At 47.5% G+C, this 16,050-nt stretch overlaps 1 protein-coding gene across 2 annotated transcripts in view; it reads right to left on the bottom strand.

The window, feature by feature from the left end:
• The window catches only part of LYN (LYN proto-oncogene, Src family tyrosine kinase), a 123,173-nt gene extending 111,812 nt beyond the window's left edge, over positions 1-11,361 (bottom strand). The window contains exon 1 of one of the 2 annotated variants that reach the window (XM_073631642.1): positions 11,085-11,361. The gene's annotated coding sequence lies outside the window, so the exon portion shown is untranslated. The remainder of the gene's footprint in view (positions 1-11,084) is intronic. The other variant, XM_073631640.1, reaches the window with a different exon arrangement.
• Positions 11,362-16,050: the final 4,689 nt, after the last annotated feature.

The following is a 16,050-nucleotide window of genomic DNA, read 5'->3' as shown; positions in this document are numbered from 1 at the left end:
GGGATCTGAATGAAAGGTGACCAGAGGGTCATTTGATGTTTTTTTTTTGATTCACTGTGATCAGATCCTTACGTTTGCAAAGACTACATATTAGAATACAGTTCACCTAAACCACTGGTCTCCAGACTGTGGCCTGTGGGCCGAATCCAGGCCTTGGCTTGCTTTTATCATACACTAATAGTGGGGGCACTATTCCTCCCACTGATACATAACACTATGCTTCCAATTGGCACCAACAATGGCGCACTATTCCTTTCACTGACACCAACAGTGGGGCATAATTCTTCCCACTGATATAAACAATGGAACACTGTTTCTCCCAGAAACAAAGATGATGGGGCCCTATTCTTTCCACTGACACCAACAATGGGGTACAATTCCTCCCAATGACACCAATTATAGGGCACTATTTCTTCCAGTAACACCAATGATTGGGCACTGTTCCTTCCACTGACACCAGCAATGGGGCACTTTTCTACCCATTGACACCAATGATAGGGCACTCTAACTCCCACTGACATTGGTGATGGGGCACTATTCTTTCCACTAACTCCAATGGTGGGGCACTATTCCTCCCACTGACACCAATAATGGGAGACTAACCCTAAAAGGTCAAATGCAGCTCAGAAGGAAGTCAGAAGCACTGGTGATAGAACTTACAAGTGTCTCAAACTGATCTAAAATGTAAGCTGAATATATGAAAGCAAATAATATTTTCTCATCTGCGCAGTCCCGCAAGTTGTTATATATGGAAGTTGGTTTAAAGGGTTAGTTCACCCAAAAGCGAAATTTTAGCTAGAGGTAAAGCCTGGTGGGGTCAACCAGGCTCTGGCTTCTAACTTGGATGTTCCCACAGGGTGATTCCCCTGCCATAACACCCTACTCTGTCCCTGTCCTCCTGGATGTGTTGGGTATTCCTGCTCACCTTTGCGCATTCCAGTTCCTCCTACCGCATTCCCTAAAATTTAAAAATCAAACAGGGGGATGGAAACTCCTCCTAATGTTCACAGCCAGGACTGCTGATAAGGCAGTACAGCCAGCCCTCCTGTACTGGGCCTGGGGCCCATCAATTCAAAAGGGGGGCCCATGCACCTGCTGAAGCAGGAGGGCTGGCTGTATTGTCTTACTGCAGTCATTGATCCTCTTCTGCCTCCCCCTGCAGCGCTGCCAGCTTCTCCTCCTCTTTCTCCCTCTGGCTGCACTGCAGGGGGATTGGTTCTAGCAAATGTGCCCTTTCCATCTGCTGTCCAGGCCCCCCGTGTGCCCCTTTCCCCCGCAGCGCTGCCAGCTTCATTCCTCTCCAAACCGATCCTCCTGCAGCGCAGTCATAGGGACAAAGAGGAGTTGAAGCCATCAGTGCTGCAGGGGGATCCACAAAACTCACAAGTGTCTGGAATAAAACAGTATAGCCGACTCTCCTGCTTGGCAGGTGCATGGGTCCCCCTTTCCAAATGATGGGGCACGGGCCCAGTACAGGAGGGCTGGCTGTACTGCCTTATCAGCGGCCCTTGCATAGGTTAGCTGTTCAATTATTCAGAGAGAAAAGTCCTGCTACATCTCACATGGTCTAGGCACACTAAACCCCTAAAGGCTCCTTTCCCACAAGCAGTACATATGTGTATTAATGTAGTGTGTGTAGGATGTTTAGAAATAGTGTGATTTACATGGCTAACAACATTATGACATTATGCTATGTGCAATATATTTGTCCTCTTTGCACACGGAAGCAAATAATCTGTGCATGTCGCATATCAGATTGCTGGGTAGGAAATATGTTAACTGATCTAAACTTATGTAGTCTGATGCAAATCTTGATTTGTATTAATGCATGCAACTGTAAATCCACTAAAGTATATAAACGCCGTATTATCTACTTTTAGAAGCTATTATTGTTAGAGATTTGCAACAAGATCTACATATTTCTTCATTATGTTAGAAGGTTCCTTAACCACTTCAGCCCGGGAAGACTTGGCTGCTGAATGATCGGGCCATTTTTTGTGATTCGGCACTGCGTCGCTTTAACTGACAATTGTGGGGTTGTGCGACGCTGCTCCCAAACAAAATTGCTGTCCTTTTTTTCCCACAAATAGATAGAGCTTTCTTTTGGGGGCGCGCACGCCTGCTATCCCGATCCCACAAGCCGACGTGAAGCTACAACAGCTCGCGGGATCGTGCCGACCTGCCCCAGTAAAATGACGGCGTCTGGTTGGCAAGTGGTTAAAATGCTTCCACATGCTCAATGAAACTATTTATGCATTAAAATTATAGCTGATCAGCATGCACACATTACAATCTGATTGTACAATCTCCCTTGGATTCTCTTGAAACTTTTTTACTGCTATCAGTTACCCTAATCGAGCCTTATTCTCCAAAATTAATCCATACACATCCACTACTTCATGGCCCCATAATCTATATTAAATGAAATAATTTCTTACTGTGTTATCCTGGCTCCTTGTAACAACCTCCATGAACTTCTCAACCTTATCCTTTTTCCCCTCCCTTACATTTGTTTTCAACAAGCAGTGCATGTTAGTTGCATCCATGCGCACTGCTCTATGCACATTAGAAATGACATAGTCCATCGTCATTATCGCATCTCAGGAGCAATCGCCGGGGGGCAGGTACCATTTTTACATACAGTGGGACCATGGAGAACAAATGTAGCTACTAGCTCTCCTTCTAACAGAAAGTCAGTTCACAGCGGCAGCAAAAAAAAAAATAGATTTTGGAGATCTGGAAGAGGCTGAGAGCAATAGAAGGTATTTTTAAAATGGTTCTAAGGGCTGAAGATTTTTTTTACCTTCTCTGCATTAAGGTAAAAAAACTTCTGAGTGCAGCTCCCCCCCCCCCCCCAGCCCCTCTTATACTTACCTGAGCCTGATCTCAATCCAGCGATGTACAGGAGAGCAGTGGCTTTCTTGGCTCTCTCACTCCTCACTGGTCAGAGACAGCAGCGGGTGCTATTGGCTCAATCACAGCCAGTGAGGAGGGAGTGGGGGCGGGCCAAGCTGTGCTCTGTGTGTCAATGGACAGACAGACCCAGCTTGGGAGCGAGCCTGCATTAATACCCCCATAACAAGCAGCTTGCTATGGTGGGCACTCGGGAAAGGGGAGGAGCCATGAGCGCTGGCAAGGGACACCAGAAGAGGAGATCGGGGCAGGTAAATATAACATTTTGTAATCCGAGAAAAAAAAGAATTTCAATCATTTTAGGAATACATACTAGAATAAAACCTTCTTTTTTTTTTTTAACAAGAGTTTAGTGTCATTTTGTCCAGTGCTGTTGAATATTACAATTATTGAACAAAAGGGTGATTTCAGCTCTAGTTATGTGTGCTCGGGCACCTTCCAAACAGGTGTCATCAAATTATCCCCGCAGTCATCTTAGCCCTCCGTCACATCTGAGAGATTCATCGTGCATTTGCCTAAAGCACCATTTGCACGGCCATTTTGCCGCTCTGTGAATTCCAGCTGCAGGAATCTACTGATTCCTGCTGCTGAGATTGACAGCTGCACAGCTCTTTGTGCCTGTTCTTAAGGTCAGCGACCGCCTGTGGTGATTGTGGCTGGAGGCACTTTGTGTGCCTTGGTGCAACAATGCTCAACATGAAAAATACCATTGTTTTAAATTCTGCTTGTTCACATCTGAATTGCTCTGTCATTTGTAGTTGAATGCCTGTTGTTAGAAAAAGTACACAAGCTTTGTGAGTCAATCATTTTTGGCCACACAGACTTGAATGGGATTGAAAAATGCACAAATCATGTTAGGCTACAAGCACATTGGCGCATTTGTCCATGTTGCGTAAACAAGCTGCATATTTTGGTGGCCCGGATTTCTGGGTGCTGCATACAGCTGCCCATACACATGAATGGGTGAAGTCAGGTGTAGTCATCTACAGTATGCCCCAAGTAATGTCTTACACAGACGTAATGCCCCAAGTACAGGTGAAGTGTGTTCAAAACATTACATGTGCACTACTTTACACAACTAGCCCGTGCAAAGCTGTGCACAGCCGCCTTTACCCATCATGTCTAAAAAACTGCTGTACCCAGCACCAGGACATTCAAAGCATCAAAAAATACGCAGCCTGTTAAAGTGATAAGGGTTTGTTTTTTTAAATAACAAACATGTCATACTTACCTCCACTGTGCAGCTCATTCTGCACAGAGTGGCCCCGAACCATGTCTTCTGGGGTCCCCCGGTGGCTCCCGCGGCTCCTCCCCACATCAGATAACCCCCTAGGAGAAGTGCTGTCCCGAGGGGGTTACCTTGCAGGCACGCTCCTGAGTCCAGCATTTGGTGTCCATATCCGCCGAATGTATGACTCGGCCCCGTCCCCCAGCATCATTGGATTTGATTGACAGCAGCGGGAGCCAATGGCTGCGCTGCTATCAATCTATCCAATCAAGAGCCGAGAACCCCGGGCAGAGAGACGGCGCGGCCCTCACCGGGTCAAGTTCCAGGGCTCAGGTAAGTAAAATGGGGGGGCTGGGGGGACGGTCACTGCCAGATGTTTTTTCACCTTAATGCATAGGATGCAATAAGGTGAAAAAACACGAAAGTTTACAACCCCTTTAATGCTGCATGAACAAAGTACCCATGTGTATGTAGCCCAACATAATTCAGTGTAGTACTTCACATTCACCCAGCCTCTCTCTCATTGCTTTTTCAGTGGGGCCCTCATTTTCATGGTTCCCACTCTGTTATTAAAGTGGAACTTTGGTCAGAAAATGTAATTCTCCTAGATCACTTCAGGCTGGCCCCTTTTCCTAGTATAGCAATGTATTTTTTTTTTTAAAGTGCCTATACTAATCCAGTAATACACTGTCTTACCCTGTTCTGCACATGCTCAGTTGCTCTCTATTTTTCGGCACTGTGCTGAATTTGTACAGGCCAATCTGCTGACAGCCTAAAGGTTTACTCTGTTTAAGGGGCTCTGGGCTTCAGCAAAATGGCAGCCTCCAGCAAGAAGAAACAGGAGCAATACTGGAGGCGACTTAAAGCACCCACCAATTTTGGTAGCGTAAATATTAATGTGGAATGTATGTTCCTTGCTAAAGAACAAAGTAAAGTTCCACTTTAAACCACATTTCTAAGAATCCCCCCCTCAAAAAAGGCAACTCTTTTGAGATTTCCTGTCACATGAGCTGAAAATCACGGACTACTGTTCAGCCTAACCTGTCTTTTGTACCTCAAGTAGGCAAACTCCCATTTCAGAGATTCAGCACTGAGCCCTGGGAACACAGGGAATTATTATTATATAGAAATGCTGAACACATGCACACCCTTTTTACTTTTCCTGTCAGAAGTTTGGCTGAATGAACACCACTTTTCAGCATAAGTGGCCAGAGATTACATCAGTCGACGTGCGTAGCAGGAAATGAGTCAATGTATGGCAGTACGCTTACTGACCACACACAGATGCAGGGCCCTGCGATGGCCAACAGCACTGCACACCAGTGGAAAAATAGCCTCTGACTAGAGCACAGATAGTACATCATGGCTTATTCTAAACAATCTATGCATTATAATGAGGGAAGGAGAGGACACACAATGGGGTTGATTTACTAGAACTGGAGTGTACAAAATGTGGTGCAGCTCTACTTAGAAACCAATCAGCTTCCAGTTTTTTTTTTTTTTTGTTAAAGCTTAAAGGGGTTTTATGTTTTTTCACCTTAATGCATTAAGGTGAAAAAACATCTTACGATCACTAGCCCCTCAGAGCCCCCCCCCCCCCTCGTTTTACTTACCTGAGCGTTGGAAAGTCTTCCTTTGCTTGGTCTTCTTGGCTCTTCATTGGATAAATTGATAGCAGCACAGCCATTGGCTCGCGCTGCTGTCAATCAACTCCAATGACGCAAGGGCCGGGGGGGTGGGGCCGAGCCCTGTAGTCGGCGGATATGGATGCCAAATGCAGGACTCGGGAGCGTGCCCGCAAGGTAACCCCCCCTGGAGAGCGCTTCCCAGAGGGGGTTATCAGAAGAGGGGAGGAGCCGAGACAGCCGCCGAGGGACCCCAGAAGACGAGGATCGGGGCCACTCTATGCAAAACGAGCTGCACAGTGGAGGTAAGTATGGCATGTTTGTTATTTTAAAAAAAAATATTTAGTGTCACTTTAATTGAATAAGCTGAAGTTAGAAGCTGATTGGCTACCACACACAGCTGCCCCAGTTTTAGTAACTCAACCCCAAAGTGTCCATAACGATCTGTAATCGGCCTGCAAACTTTAGAATAGCTGTTATCAATCACTGTCCCAACTGTAATTAAAGTGACACTAAACTCCAAATTCTGTTCAGTAGGAATCGTTAACTCAAAAAAGTAGCTTCTATTGCTCTCAGCCTCCTCCAAATTCCTTTTTTTCCTGCTGTGACGTTCTCCATGGTCCCACTGTATGTAGGAACATAACCATCCTCTCTTGGGCACTTCTGAGATGGACCAGGGACTATGGTATATGGGATTTGTAATGTACTGTACATAGAGCAGTGCATATGACCACAACTAACGTGGACTGCTCCTTCCAAATAGAAGTGGGGAGTGGTTGGGGTTAGGGGCTCATGGAGGATTGCACAAGGAGACAGAAAAACATAGTAAGAAGTTATTTGGTGAAAAGTAGATTTCAGAACCATTGAGTAGTGGATGTGTATGGAATATTTTTGGAAAATAGGGATATCCTAAAAGTTACTTTTATAAAAAATGCTCACACGTAGGATTCTTATAGGTCAGGCTTTATTTACAGGGCAATAAAAATGTTACTGATGTTATCACACATGTGTTTTCTAAGAGAAAATTTCCTGTGTAATGATCAGTAAAATACTTACAGTACGTAAAGATGCATATGTGTAGATAACTGTTTTTATGAGAATTTATTTTTCCCCTTTGTTTAGACTTAATTTACATGTGTACAAATGTGTATCCATATCCATAAGCGCGTAAAGCGCATGTTGTTAGATGCGGATTTTAGGATTCTGTGTTACGGATCGTAAAGCAACACGTTTACGCGTGAATGGCTTTACTGAGAACAATGCAGCTGTGTTCAGATCTGTTGTTAAAAACACTTGTATATGCATTTTGTATACGTGAATGAAGCCTTAAGCCTGGTAAAGCCCAGTGGGTTGAACGGAAAAAAACAGACAGATCCAGTCGGAGCCACTGTACTAACAGTTCAAGGTTAGTACAGCCATCTTCCCCACTGAGCTGTTGTGTTCTGACAGGGGTATAGCCCCCTCGCCAGAACACTCTGGTCAGGGCTCTCTGCCATTGGCTGAGAGCGCTGATCGGGACCCAGTCGGCTGCTGGTTTACCAGCATGCTCGTCCGACAGAAGCCGGCCAAATGGACCGGCTGGCATACACAAGGGCCAAATGTCGGATGTTTTTTTTATTGAACCGGACAATGTTTCTCGACATTCGCCCGTGTGTACTAGGCATTAGAGTACATGTGTGTATGCTGTGTGCCCAAACCCTGATATAACCAGTATATAACATATTAGAGCTTGAGTTAGCCTGTATATACCATATCATAGCTTAATTTAGCCTTTATTTAACATATTATATTCTCCTGTAAAGCGCACAGGCACTGCAAAGCACAAGTCAGTGCAAACGAATAGGGTGCAGTCCTTTGTTCTTATTTTGAACAACTAGGTACAAAAGATGAATACACTGTAGACATAATCCAGCTATATTTACATCTGGCCCTATCTAATCCTCAAAGAAAGGTATGATACTCACTCCACTGGAGAGTGTACACAGGGAAATGTACATACTTTACTAAAAAAATTCACTGACTGGGTTTCTTCTAAAATATGAGATGGTGTAAAGATATTTTTTTCCCACAACTGTTGGCTACTTGAATCAATAGAGTGGGTAGAGCTAGGAACACCAACAATTCCTTAGGTAGTTTTGCCATACGGTACATTGACACCACCAAATACACAACACAGAAATGTTATCTTTATATCATTACAGTACCATTTAAAAATCCAGTAGAACAGGTGAAATAACAGCTCCTGAACAGTTGCAAGTCACGAGTATAGTTTTCAGTTGATTTAATACAGTTGTTATTTTGACAGTCATTTCTGATAAATATATACACACACAATTACCAAAAGTATTGGGACGCCTGCCTTTACACGCACATGAACTTTAATAGCATCCCAGTCTCAGTCCGTAGGGTTAAATATTGAGTTGGCCCACCCTTTGCAGTTATAACGGCTTCAACTCTTCTGGGAAGGCCGTCCACAAGGTTTAGGAGTGTGTCTATGGGAATGTTTGACCATTCTTCCAGAAGTGCATTTATGAAGTCAGGCTTTGATGTTGGATGAGAAGGCCTGGCTTACAGTCTCCCCTCTAATTCATCCCAAAGGTTATCTATTGGGTTGAGGTCAGGACTCTGTACAGGCCAGTCAACTTTCTCCACCCCAAACTCGCTCATACGTGTCTCTCTGCAGCAGGGGCCCGCCGCCATACCGTCCCCTCCTCCTCCCTCCTCCTCCTAGGCAAATGGGCTCGCTTTTCCTTTTGGCCAATCAGGAAACGAGTCTCAGGACCTGCTTCCTGATTGGCCGGGAGGAGAATCAGTGTGACAATAGTAAATATTCATTCGCTATTGTTAAACAACTGGGTGGGCTCAGGGCGCAGTGCTCTGCACCCCGAGCCTACTCTTTTTTAAAGCCTATTAGAGCCTCTGGCTCTAATCACGTGCTTAAAAAAAGAAACCCCCATTGGAATCAATGCATCCAGAGCCCCGCATTTAGATTAGGGGGCCGGACGCATGGATGGGGGGGGCGGCGCCCGTGCGCCCTGCATTACAGGCCACCACTGATGCTTTTCAATTCTTGAAAACAGACAATTCCCCAGAGTAAGACTGCTTTTATCCATAAACTGGCAGATATGCATGTTGTCAGTATATTATTTTTGGTCACATGTATTGCACCAAACAGTCTCATATAACATAGCCCTTAGAGCTTCCTGGAGGATCTGTATAGACCACTAAAACAGAAGCTACTTCAACTGTCTACTTCAAAGTAGTTTAGCAACATTAACAAAAAATATCTTCATCACCCCAACCTCTGGGTTTCTGTGTGCCACATCCCTGAGCTTCCTGTGCACTGATCACTGCATAGTAGTCGCCTTGATACTCATCCTTGGAATTACATGTCCCATAACTCCAAAGGCCACTGTGCATATACACATTTGCACATGGACCCAAGCAGTATCAGAGGATTCTCTGTTTCCCCATCGAGTGCATTTAAGGGTGGCTCCATGGATCCCTGGAAGACAGTGGAGCCACCCACAAACCAGGCATCTGGGGCAGCAATTAATGGACCAGCTTAACTAAGCTAAGAAAAAAGACAAGATTTTGAAGAAGTAGCAGCATACAGGATAAGTAATAAGGTAAGCTGTTGTAATCACTTTTTATATACTGTATTAGGGTTTAATAACCCCTGATTTTCAACAAATCACAGTGACTTTTAAAAAAAAAGAAATAAAAAGAAATGAAAAACTGCACCAGCAAAACAACTTTACTTCTGCATTCTGCATTTCACACAGCAGGAAGTTAGATCTGAAGAAACACTTTCAGAAGCATAATCTATCCTGCATACTTTTAATACACGACTACTTGTTGTGTTCATTTATATAATTAGTTTTGTCCCATGTAATCATCACAGTAAGGAATAGCTTCAAGTAGCACAACTAAAAACCCCATAGACCAGCCTTCCTCAATGAGAGTTCTGTGGTACCCCAGGGTTCCGTGGACACTACAGGTTACTAGGTCATATTTGAGCAACATTCGCCTCCAAAGCTGGGCATACATGGGTCAGTTTTTTTTTTCGATCAGCCAAAAAACTAAACACATTCCCTCATCCACACAATCCACACAAGGTGGTTAGAGGAATCTTCCCCACTGTGTTATAGAATCCTGACAGGGGGGTCTCCTCCACTGTCAGAATACACTGATCAGTGCTGCAGCCACTGATCAAATTTTTTTTTTTCCAACAAGCCCATTTACGAGAAGTCGATCATTAGATTGCCTTCTCATGAACATGAACAGCCAGAGATGGACCGAAATTTCGACCCACTTATGGCCAACTTTTGATAATTAACTACTGACAACAATAATCTTGTAAGGGAGGTTTCTACCCAATGACCACCAATAGAAGGATCATTCTTCCCAGTGACCATCACGCTAATGTACCATGAGCTGTAGATATATTAGCCATTAGTAAGCATTTCCTGAGACCTGAACGTTTTTTCAGGGGTTCCTCAAGAAGCTGCTAGAAGAGAAATTAGCAATATCTGCCTCCCAGAAATGAAACCACTGGGAACAGTCATCTTGTATTTTGACCACCTGTGACCATGAACTGTAGATATAGTCATTATGAACAGGGGTTCTCTGGGACCCAAAGATTATTTCAAGGGCTCCTCCGGCTGCCATAGACTTATCCGGCTCACATACTGACCAGATGAGACCTATCCTAGTTAAATGCTGACTTTAAGCTTAACTATAATATGAATATTACAAAAAGATCAGTAGACACGAGACAATTTCCTTAGGAATGTTATAAGGCCTCATTTACACGGCTGTAAAAAAATTTTATATTTACAAGCCTTTTTTTTTTTTTTTCTTAAACCTGAATGCAATCGCATTGTTTTCAAAGGAGACATTCACACAAGTGCGTAAACATGCACGGTGTTCAGATTCATAGCACAAAATCCAAAAATTTGCATCTGAGAACATACGCATATATGTATGCCAGATGCAGGTATTAGAAAGAACAAAACAAAACAAACAGGACAATTGTACGCAAGTATTTACTGATCATTATGCAGACTTTTGTGCTAGAAAAAAACACGCGTAATAAAATCGGTAACATTTTTACACTCATCTGAATGTAGCCTTACAATCCAAATCAGTAGGACAGAACAGCACATGGGATGTTGGTGGTTCACCGTCAACTCATATTAAAACTTGTTTCGTGTCAACAAGGCAAAGCCTGGGACTTTTATGAGCTCCTGTAACAGGTGCACCTAGATACTGTACATATATAAAAGCAGAAAGGAAAGCTAATCACTGGTACTCACTCTATTTCTGCTGCTTACAGAGTCCCCTCAGCTGCCGGGAGTAGCCAGGATAAAGCAAACCAAGGTGTGGATGAGTACACGTCCCACAGCAGTCCAGAAAATAGAATTCTTGCTGGATTTAAACAACAATAGGAGATAGGAATGCAGCAAGAACACAGGCTGCTTCCCCTGAGCCGGTCACTAGAAGGAACTTCAGCTATCTAACTAGGGCTGGCTAGATTTTTTTTTAGCCTTTACTTCCTGGTGTGTATCTATTCGCTGGATTTGCATAGAGTTTTACAGTCTAGAGGGCAGAAACTTCTTAAGCAAATGGAAAATAATGTGGTGGTGCAATGGAACAGTTGCACTGTTCTGGGTAGGGCAGTGTATCTGCTATTACATACAGTTTGTCTCTATTTACAAATCAGTCAGGGCGATTCAGACAATTTCTGACAATTTACTGGTCATGTACATGCTGTCGGATGACGTGTGACAAATTCACGAAGAGTGTCCAACGCTTTTATTATAAATATTGATACATACGCCAAATATAGGTAGTTTATAGTAGAGACAATTTTATTGTTTGCCAGACTTGATAGGTATACCACTAGAACAGCAAATTGGAGTAAAGGAAGACCTCTTCCATGTTGGTGTTAATTGTTTGGACTTGTTTTTCAGAGGTTGTAAAGTGACACAGTAATAATGTAATTAAATAAATACATAGCTGCCAACTGTCCCGGATTTCCTGGGACATTCCCGGGACTTGGACTTCATTCCCGGATTTGTGGTGTCCCGGGAAATGTCCCGAAAAATCCGGTTCCCGTTTTTGAAGCCGCCGCCGCCGCTAGAGGTTGGCGGCCGGCGGAGACATTGTCTCCGCCGGCCGCCATTTTGTGGAAGTTCAGGAAGACGGCTGGGGGGGCTAGACGAAGCTTCTGCGTCGCCGCCCATCCCCTGCCCCGCTCCGCCTCGGCCCGCCCCGCTCCGCCTCGCCCCGCTCCGCCTCGGCCCGCCTACCCCCTGCCCCGCTGCCAGTCTGATATGGAAAGGGGCGGGGGTTCTAGGTGGGGGGGAGCGCGTGCACCGCTGTGGGACACCTGATGTGAGTGGGGGGGGCACTGGGGACACCTGATGTGAGTGGGGGGGGCACTGGGGACACCTGATGTGAGGGGGGGCACTGGGGACACCTGATGTGAGTGGGGGGGGCACTGGGGACCCCTGATGTGAGTGGGGGGGCACTGGGGACACCTGATGTGAGGGGGGGGCACTGGGGACATCTGATGTGAGGGGGGGCACTGGGGACACCTGATGTGAGGGGGGGCACTTGGGACTCCTAATGTGAGGGGGGGCTCCGCCGGGGACACCTGATGTGAGGGGGAGCTCCGCCGGGGACACCTAAAGTGAGGGGGGGCTCCGACGGGGACACCTGATGTGAGGGGGAGCTCCGCCGGGGACACCTGATGTGAGGGGGAGCTCCGCCAGGGACACCTGATGTGAGGGGGAGCTCCGCCGGGGACTCCTGATGTGAGGGGGAGCTCCACCGGGGACTCCTGATTGTGAGGGGGGGCTCCGCCGGGGACTCCTGATGTGAGGGGGGGCTCCGCCGGGGACATCTGATGTGAGGGGGGGCTCCGCCGGGGACACCTGATGTGAGGGGGAGCTCCGCCGGGGACTCCTGATTGTGAGGGGGGGCTCCGCCGGGGACTCCTGATGTGAGGGGGGGCTCCGCCGGGGACTCCTGATGTGAGGGGGGGCTCCGCCAGGGACACCTGATGTGAGGGGGAGCTCCGCCGGGGACTCCTGATGTGAGGGGGGGCTCCGCCGGGGACTCCTGGTGTGAGGGGGGGCTCCGCCGGGGACTCCTGATGTGAGGGGGGGCTCCGCCGGGGACACCTGATGTGAGGGGGGGCTCCGCCGGGGACTCCTGGTGTGAGGGGGGGCTCCGCCGGGGACTCCTGGTGTGAGGGGGGGCTCCGCCGGGGACTCCTGGTGTGAGGGGGGGCTCCGCCGGGGACTCCTGGTGTGAGGGGGGCTCCGCCGGGGACTCCTGGTGTGAGGGGGGGCTCCGCCGGGGACTCCTGGTGGGCTCCGCTGGGGACATCTGATGCAAGGACGGACTCTGCTCGGACATCTGAAGCAAGGACGGACGGCTGGTGGCAGGCGACGTGGCTAGTGACACGCTCAGGGATCCCACTGATTCTGCATTATGGTGAGTTGAATGATTTCATTTTATATTACAATATAATAATAGAAATAATGCGCTTCAATCATCCTGACACCATAACAACCATGGTGCCGGGATGATTGAAGTGCTAACACCAGGTGTTTTGAGTATCTTTATCTGCTGATTGTTAAACTTTCTAGAATGCACATATTTCTATTGTGTAGGATCTGGGGCTGCTGTCCCGTCATTTCCCTCTCTCTCCCTCTCTCTCCCCCTCTCTCCCCCTCTCCATCCCTCATTCATTTCAGACTCTAACCACACCCTCCAGAGCCACGCCCATTTAAGCCACGCCCACAATTTCACGTAAACCACGCCCGTTTTTCGCCGCGACGCGCAAAGCGCGCCGCACTTGTCTGTTTTTGCTAGGCCACACCTGCTGACGAATGCCCCGCCCTCTAATTATTGGACAGCTCCGCCTACAGCCACAAAAGTGTCCCACATTTTTTTTTTACAATGTTGGCAACTATGTAAATAAAAATAAATTATGTAGTTTAACCACTTCAATACCGGGCACTTAGACACCTTCCCGCCCAGGCCAATTTTCAGCTTTCAGCGCTGTCACAATTTGAATGACAATTGCGCGGTCATGCTACACTGTACCCAAACAAGTTTTTTATCATTTTGTTCCCACAAATAGAGCTTTCTTTTGGTGGTATTTGATCACCTCTGTGGTTTTTATTTTTTGCGCAACAAATAAAAAAAGACCGATAATTTCGAAAAAAACAAGTTTTTCTTTGTTTCTGTTAAAATTTTTTGTAAATAAGCACGTTTTGGGGGGCGTGGCCAAGATGGCGCTGTAAGCGGCTGCCTTTTCAGAGAGCTCCGTTGATCCGAACAAAAATCCGGATCCATCGGCCCTAAAAAAGCACCAATTCCACTCCTGTTGCCAAGCAGGGGATAGGGGATCCTATCCCTGCTGAGATCTGGGGAAAATTTTGACTCCCGGAGCGAGATTGGGGACCCGGCCTACCGCAGGCGACTAGGCCGAAGCCGCGGCCTTTCCTGACGGCCGCGCGGCGGACCGGGAACCCCCTGCCGCGATCGGCCTAGACATCGGGCCCTGCTGACTGCCTCGGACCACAGGTGAGGACGGGAGAGGGAGTCCTGGACTGTGTCTGGGCCGCGTCCTGGGCCTGAAATCCTTTTATTCCCCCCGCGATTCACTAGGCCGCAACCGCGGCCTTTCCTGGAGCCCCGGGGCCGCCGGATAGACGGGGGTACTGCTGTGTCCTGCTGAGCTAATGGAGGGGGCCCTGTGACCGTTCAGAGACACTGCCAAGCTACAGGAGCAGACCCTGGAGAGCCCACATCCCCCCTTACCTCTGTGGTGAAGTGCGGTGGCTGAGTTGGCTGTCCCTGTGGGCCTGTGCGGCTCCTGTGCCATTTGCCTGCAGATGAGGAGGGAGGACTGTCAAAGGGACACAAACGTTATCCTACCTGCTGCTTGAATATCCCTGACTTCGCAGACAGGCTCCCTATACCAATTGCTGAGTACTGCCCGGACCTGGGCCCCCGCCACCTGAATGAGGCACCGGAACTCCAGCGCAAGATACAGTAAAGGGGGTAAGAAGTTGACCTTCCCACCCCAGCCGGACTCCCCCCAGACACCCACCGGTCCCCCTCCGGAGGACCCTAAAGTGCGCGGCACCCACAGAGTCCCACAGACAGACATTATGGAGTCGGATGACTCCCGTCCCCCCTGGTTGGCGGACGTCATGGCAGCCATTGCTACTTGCCAATCAACACTAACAACAAAGATCGAAGCAGTTCAGTTGGACATGGGTCTAATCCGTCAAGATATAGATAAAATCAGATCACGAGTCACTGAGACGGAGCAAAGACTGAGCACCACTGAAGACACCACTGCGGAACATGAGAGGTCCCTCCGTACTCTTCAAACTAAAGTAAAGGCCCTCGAATACAGAGCTGAGGACGCAGAGAACAGGAACCGGCGAAATAACCTTTGTATTGTTGGTCTACCGGAGGGGGTGGAGGGGAGTAACCCTACCTCCTTTATAGAGGGCTTGCTCCGTGACCTTCTACCTGAGGCCCGCTGGTCACCTTACTATACGGTGGAGAGGGCGCACCGCATCCCGCCTAAGCCGGGACCTCCTGGATCCCCCCCTCGCACCTTCATTCTACATCTACTTAATTTTAGAGACAGAGACGAAGTTCTCGGTGCCTCTAGAAATGTTGGGGACCTCAGATTCCGGAACACGAAGTTGATGATCTTCCCCGATTATACGGTAGAGACCCAGAAACTTAGAAAATCTTTTGACCAAGTTAAGGCGGCTCTACGATCACGCAACATTCGTTACAGTGTACTTTTCCCTGCTCGCCTGAGAGTCCAGGATGGCGAGACAACCCGCTTCTTTACCTCTCCAAGGGAGGCCTCCACCTGGCTGGACTCGCTACCACGGATCCGTTGATGGTGTACCTGGCATGCAAGGTGAGATCCTTCATTGTTTGTTCACCATAGTCTTGGCTCAGGTCTGAGGTAATATACGTATTCCCACATGGATGACTTTCTTCGTTGCATAAGTTTTGCTCAGTTCAATCCATGGTGTGGACAGCCTTGGGAGGAGAAGTTTATTACCCCTTCCAGGGAAATTCTAAGATAATGCCCCTGCCAAACAATTTGGTCAGGAGACCGTTGAAACATGAAGTTCCTTTACAACTGCTTGTTCTCTTGAGGGATGCTGGGAACATTTTTGTTCGATATCTTCACCCAACGATGGACAGACTTTACTGTGGGGTCGTACT

Source organism: Aquarana catesbeiana, linkage group LG05, assembly GCF_042186555.1.
Source record: "Aquarana catesbeiana isolate 2022-GZ linkage group LG05, ASM4218655v1, whole genome shotgun sequence".
In the NCBI taxonomy this organism is placed as follows: Eukaryota; Metazoa; Chordata; class Amphibia; order Anura; family Ranidae; genus Aquarana; species Aquarana catesbeiana.
Note: the sequence above shows the minus strand (reverse complement) of the source record. Positions and strands in the feature narration are given on the sequence as shown.